Source organism: Phanerochaete carnosa, assembly GCF_000300595.1.
Source record: "Phanerochaete carnosa HHB-10118-sp unplaced genomic scaffold PHACAscaffold_11, whole genome shotgun sequence".
NCBI lineage: Eukaryota > Fungi > Basidiomycota > Agaricomycetes > Polyporales > Phanerochaetaceae > Phanerochaete > Phanerochaete carnosa.
The window spans coordinates 30,462-37,369 of NW_006767638.1; the positions used below are offsets into that span (position 1 = coordinate 30,462).

At 48.5% G+C, this 6,908-nt stretch overlaps 1 protein-coding gene across 1 annotated transcript in view; it reads left to right on the forward strand.

Moving 5' to 3' along the window:
* Positions 1-6,908, forward strand: part of PHACADRAFT_178098 (uncharacterized protein) — a 10,786-nt gene that overhangs the window by 966 nt on the left and 2,912 nt on the right. The window lies entirely within an intron of this gene.

Sequence of the window (6,908 nt, forward strand, 5' to 3'; positions counted from 1 at the left end):
GTTCTCCCGGATTCCATGGTATTCTCTTACTTTCCATACACCTCCGTATATTCGTAGGATATTCTAAATATTCAGTCTGACATGTATATAAGGAGCTCATACTGCTCAATAACAAGCCAGACTCGAGCTGGTCTTTCCTCACTCACTTTCCTCTCGTCTGTCTCCTCAGCTTTGTCTTAGCTCAGTCCAGTTGGATTGTTAGTTGCTGACATTAGCTCGAGTCTCCACCAACTGCCCTACGACGATCCTCGTCACTCTCACACCAACTATCACCCATCTCCACACAACGATCCACCTCATTTCCCCCAACCGAAATCTCACCCCGATCCTAACCCTATCGACTCTACCGCATCAAGACCCCTGGAACCCTTCTCCGCGCACTTGCGCATTTTACCATATCACACACCCCGAAGCCACCTCTGTAATCACCAGCCCTTAGGCAGCTGGACAGAGCTCCGTCCAATTAGAATCGTACACTACCCTACCATAGGTGGTGTTAAACGCTTTGCGCAGTGCAAGCAGATATTCCTGAGTACGACGTGGCAACCGGCTGAGGCTGGGCGTCGGAAAAGAGATAGCAGTTAGATCGACGATCCCTGTCAGGGCGTCGGACCGAAGAGACATAATCGCTCTTTGGGCTGCTATACTATTCCTAGAACTGTATTAAGATAGCGTTTCGACTCTTCTTCGGAAAATTCTTATCTTTGGCGAACTCTATCCCTGATCTGGTCGTTACAACACGATTAGTCCCAGGGTTTGCTGCAACCAGCTCCACGGACCCGACACCCTATGACCACGCCTTTCTGCGATTGTAGAGGACATACACATTGAGAACTAGAGGGAAGATCTATTTACCTACGTGGCGACAATCTACGGTACTGCGCGCAACAGCCCTGCCCGCATTCTCTGGATAATAGCAATTGTTGTCTCCGTTGTAGGGAAGGACTATGCGGAGAAATAGTACAGAGAGTTACCACAGGGGCACCCTCAGAATCGATCGCAGCTCCACAACCCAGAGCATCTGGTTCAGAACCCAGAACTAGACGAGACACTCTCAAATCAGTCACTGACCATCTCCGTTCGATCGCCCTCGGAGAATCCAAAGCACCACCAGAGGGCCCACCAAACCCCGTGGAAGAAGCGATAGAAGATTCCGAAGCTTCGAACCCACCTTCTCGCCGTTCTCCCACTCCACCTTCATCTCCATCTGATCCCGGCGCGATGGCCGAGAACCAAGACAGTGCCGCGCTCCTCAATGGAAGCGCGATGAAACTCGACGCCTTTGATGGCACCAAATCCAAGTACATCGCTTGGAAGACGCAGATGAAGCTCTATGTGGTCACGCAAAGGAAGCGACTGCCGGAGCAATTTGATAGGGTCCTTATGATCCTGTCATACATGAAAGGAGGACACGCTGGCGAATATGTAGCCACGTACATGAAAAAGTACGACACGGACAAAGAAACCGTGATCCAGACCACCAATGACCTGTGGAAAGATTTGGATGTACATTTCCTCATTGATGAACAGGCGGAAGCGTACGATAGGCTGCAAGCCATGCAGATGGGAACGCTGTCGGCACAGGAGTTCTTCTCGAAGTTTGAATTATGCGCCTTCTAGGCGAACATTCACGACTTTGAGGCACATTTCCAGGAGTTAAAATCGCTTCTAGAAAAAGCACTTAGGGCCGATATCATTCGGCTTCTGTATAATTCATTGGAGGAACTCTCCACCACATACGCGCTCTACAAAAAACGGGTCGCGCGCATCGACCTAAATCAGCAGCAGTATCGTCGGTGAAACCCGCAGTCCCAACGGCAAGGGCAATTCCAGCCACGGCAGCAGCAGACACAGAGTACACCACGAACACCGGCTAACATAGCCGCACCGGCTGCAAACGCCCCGGTTCAAACACGACGCGATGGAACTGGTGTCACATTTGGCAGCAGGGGACAACCGATGGATCTAGATCAAGCGCGACGCCAGGGTCTTTGTTTCCGATGTGGTCAACAAGGCCACATATCACGAAATTGCCCTAATCGGCAACAAGCTCAACAAGTACGAGCCGTGGAAACCCCGGTAGTTCCCATTGCCAATACGTTCGCACCGCTCGCATCACTTAACGAAGCTCCTGCCGCGACGGCAGAACCGTTCGACTGGAAGAAGGCAATCCACGAAGAAATTTGTGCGGCCATGAAGGGTTTTGCAAGCGGTCAGCAGGGTGCGTAGCCGAGCTGACCGAAAAGAATTTCACGAACTATCTATGTTCCTGGTTTGGTGTACCCATGTATATACCAGAAAAAGGGGCGTCCGCAGAGCGGCACGGAGAGGCTCAACCCTCTTGCTTAATTTCCCCGAATAAAAAATTATTACCTACACCAGAACATCAGACCGAACCTACGCAGTGGCAGCGCCACACACCCTGGACGGCGGCTTGGATTCGCCAATGGATAGTCAGCAAAGAAACTGCAGCACTCAGACTGTTGACTGAATGGGTACACTCAAAGAAGAGTGTTGACGCCTCAGAAGCCTGTATGAACCAAATCAGGCAGATGAAAGAAGAAGAAGCCATAGACTTCTTGAATGAACTACGAAAGCAACCTCGTTTTATCCGAGGAAGGAAGGGGACTCAAATGGACGTTCCAATGATCATCACCACTCTAGACACGCGGCGGCGCTTATCAGTCAAAGCGTTATTGGACACAGGATGCACTGGATCATCGATTGATGCACAGTTTGTCCGCGATAACAACATCGCCACAAAGAAACTGCCATCACCGATCCCTGTCTATAACGCGGACGGCACGCATAATGCCGGCAGAGCGATCACCGACTTTGTCGAATTAAGGGTGGAAATCCAGGATCACGTTGAGCAACTTCCGTTCGCTGTTACAAATCTAGGGAAGACTCCAATCTTCCTGGGATATGAGTGGTTACAGATCCATAACCCATCTATCGATTGGCAAGAACAAGTCATTCAGTTTGATCGGTGCCCGATTACCTGCAAATATGCTACCCGATTAATTGATATTGACGCCGATCAGGAGGAGCCCAGCGATCCGGAGGCTCGCCTAGAAGAAGGGGATAGAATCTTTACTCTTGACCACGAAACCTACTTTGCTACGGGAGCAGTGCACATTCGCACTACGGCCACTGATCTAGCCATTAAGGAAAGTTTGAAACACGAGGCTAAGATGTTTGAAAACACCGTCCCAAGTCACTATCACGACTACTCCGATGTGTTCAGCAAAGAAGACTTTGATCCCTTACCGCAAAGACGACCCTGGGACCATGCAATAGAACTCACACCAGGCGCACAACCGATCAGTTGCAAAGTTTACCCAATCTCTGTAAACGAACCGAAAGAACTCGATGAATTCATAGAAGAGAACCTTCGAACCGGGAGAATCAGACCATCAAAATCCCCGTGGGCTTCTCCATTCTTCTTTGTCAAGAAAAAAGACGGACGACTTCGGCCTGTACAAGACTATCGGAAGTTGAACGAGCTTACGATCAAGAACCGCTACCCACTTCCTTTGATACAAGAACTAGTGGACAAGCTAAAGCAGGCACGGTACTTTACGAAATTAGACGTTCGATGGGGATACAACAATATCCGCATCAAAGAAGGAGACGAAGAGAAGGCGGCGTTCCTAACGAATCGAGGACTATTCGAACCCCTCGTCATGTTCTTCGGCCTTACCAATTCCCCGGCTACATTCCAAACCATGATGAATGATATATTTCGAGATCTCATCAGTCAAGGACATGTGGTAGTCTATCTAGACAATATCATGATCTTCACTCAAGATTTAAAAGAACATCGTCGGATCACGCGGCAAGTTCTTCAAATCCTGAGAGAACACAAACTTTATCTGAAACCAGAAAAGTGCGAGTTTGAGAAAGAAGAGATAGAATACCTCGGAATGATAGTAGGAAAAGGAGTTGTCCGCATGGACCCAGTCAAGATAGAAGGAGTTATCAATTGGCCTCGGCCCGAGTGCAAACGAGACATCCAAGCATTCCTTGGATTCACCAACTTCTACCGAAGATTTATCCGAGACTACGGCAAGATAGCAAAGCCACTTAGTTCATTAACAGGAAATGCTACCTTCGAATGGACTATCGAACAAGAAGTAGCGTTCACAAGCCTGAAAGATGCACTCTGTTCCGCACCAGTATTGGCCATACCCAATGACGACGACCCCTATCGTGTAGAATGCGATGCCTCGAACTTTGCCGTAGGAGCTGAGTTAGCCCAGAAGCAAGATGGCAAATGGAAACCCGTCGCCTATCTATCCAAAGCTATGACAGCAGCCGAAAGAAATTACGAGATTTACGATAAGGAACTTCTCGCAATCATGACTAGCCTTGACGAGTGGCGTCAGTATCTCATGGGTGCCATACATCCGTTTGAAATATGGACGGATCACAAGAACCTAGAATACTTCCGGAAGCCACAGAAGCTCAATCGACGACAGGCCCGATGGGTAACCGAGTTGGCTGAATACCAATCTCGTTGCATCACAAACCCGGTAAATCGAACGGCAAAGCTGACGGACTATCTCGCCAAAAGAGACACAATGCAGGAAAAGAGGACAATTTGGATATCGTGTTGCTAAAACCAGAACATTTTCGTGCCCTGATTCGTAGTATGGTATTTAGTTTAGAAGGAATTGACCAGGACTGGGTCACAGAAATTAAAAAACACAAAAAAAACCAAGATTCGCTAGTTACCGTAGCCTTACAGAACAAGGACAAAAATTGGAACGAAGATAGCACCGGACTCGTGACGTGGAAGAATCGTATCTATGTACCAGTAAATAGGAAACTCCGAGAACAGATCATTGTTCATCATCACGATACCCCATTGGCAGGACACCCCGATCAATACAAAACACACGAAATGGTCACGTGTAACTACTGGTGGCCTAGAATTTGAGAAGACATCCGAAAGTACGTTGCTGGATGCGAAAAATGCCAGAAGACCAAGGTGCACACAACACGACCTACCGGACTTCTCTTCCCCAACGAAATTCCTACGCGACCCTGGGAAATAATCTCGGTAGACAAGATAGGAGTACTACCCGAGTCCTTTGGGTATAACGCTATTCTCGTAGTTGTCTGCATGTATTCCAAGCAGATAATAGCGATACCAAGTAACATTGAACTCAATGCCGAAGGATGGGGAAAAGCACTTCGCGATCATGTAGTAGCACATCACGGACTTCCCCGGAAGATTATCAGTGATAGGGGCACCGAATTCAAGAACAAGTTCATCTCCGAACTGTACCGATCACTTGGAATTGAAGCCAATCCCTCCACCACGTATCACCCCCAGACTGATGGACAAACGGAACGTATTAATCACGAAATAGAACAATACCTCCGATTATTCATTAATTATCGACAAGTCGATTGGGCCGAATGGCTACCACTAGTGGCCTTTTTGTACAACAACAAAGTTCATTCATCCACAGGGTATACCCCCTTCTTCGTCAATAAAGGGTACCACCCTTATGAAGGAACCCAACCGGTACGAGAGGGACTAAGTGAAAACGTCCAACAATTTGTCGATAGAATGGATCGAGTACGTGAAGATACTAGCGCGGCTATCAGTCTAGCGCAAGAGTCTATGAAGCGCTTCTACGACCGAAAGAGAAAGAGCGGACCGGAATACAAAGTTGGGGATAAAGTTTGGCTAGAAGGAATAAACATCTGAACCGACAGGCCAATGAAGAAGCTCGACGATAAGCGATATGAACCCTTCAAGGTCAAACGCAAAGTCGGCGCTTCCGCCTATGAATTGGAGCTACCACGTCAATGGAAACAACACCCCGTTTTCAATGAAAGCCTTCTCAGTCCCTTCAAAGAACCCACGTATCCCTCTCAGCGGCGTGAACCGGTAGTCCCTGACCTCGTAAATGGCGAGGAAGAATGGGAAGTCGAAGAAATCCTTGACTCCCGTCGTGACCGAAACGGAAATCTAGAGTATCAGGTGCTCTGGAAGAACAGCCCCCACGGCGATCGCCGTTCCTGGGAATCACGAGCAAACTTGACTAATTGTCAGGAACTCCTTCAAGAATTCCACGCTAGACGTTCCGACAAACCCGCGCCTATGACGATTCAAATTCCCCCTCTATTAACATGACCTGTTCACATACTCACGCGCGATACCACTCTTTTGGTACAACGGATGGGTGGAATTCTCCCGAAACAAGGATCTGAAGAGTCGGCTGGGCTTGATCTCTACTCGGCTGAAAGCGCTAAGATACCAGCACGGGATCGCAAGATTGTCGGCACCGGCATAGCAATGCGTGCTCCTCACGGAACTTATGCACGAATTGCACCGCGAAGTGGGTTAGCAGTCAAAGGAATAGATGTCGGCGCCGGGGTGGTAGACCAAGATTACACCGGAGAAGTGCGTGTAGTGTTGATCAACTCCACCAATCAACCATTCCAGGTACACGCCGGCGATCGAATCGCACAAGTCATTTTGGAACGCATTGCGTCATGCGATATCGAGGAGGTGTCAAGTTTAATAGAGACTCAACGAGGATCAGGAGGTTTTGGATTGACGGGTAAATAATCGTGAGGACACGATTCTAGATGGGGGGGTAATGTCATGAATATTACACATTCCGGATGGTTCTCCCGGATTCCATGGTATTCTCTTACTTTCCATACACCTCCGTATATTCGTAGGATATTCTAAATATTCAGTCTGACATGTATATAAGGAGCTCATACTGCTCAATAACAAGCCAGACTCGAGCTGGTCTTTCCTCACTCACTTTCCTCTCGTCTGTCTCCTCAGCTTTGTCGTAGCTCAGTCCAGTTGGATTGTTAGTTGCTGACACGGACGCGTCCATGTGACATGCGTAAACTGGTGCCGCCCGGCACGGGAA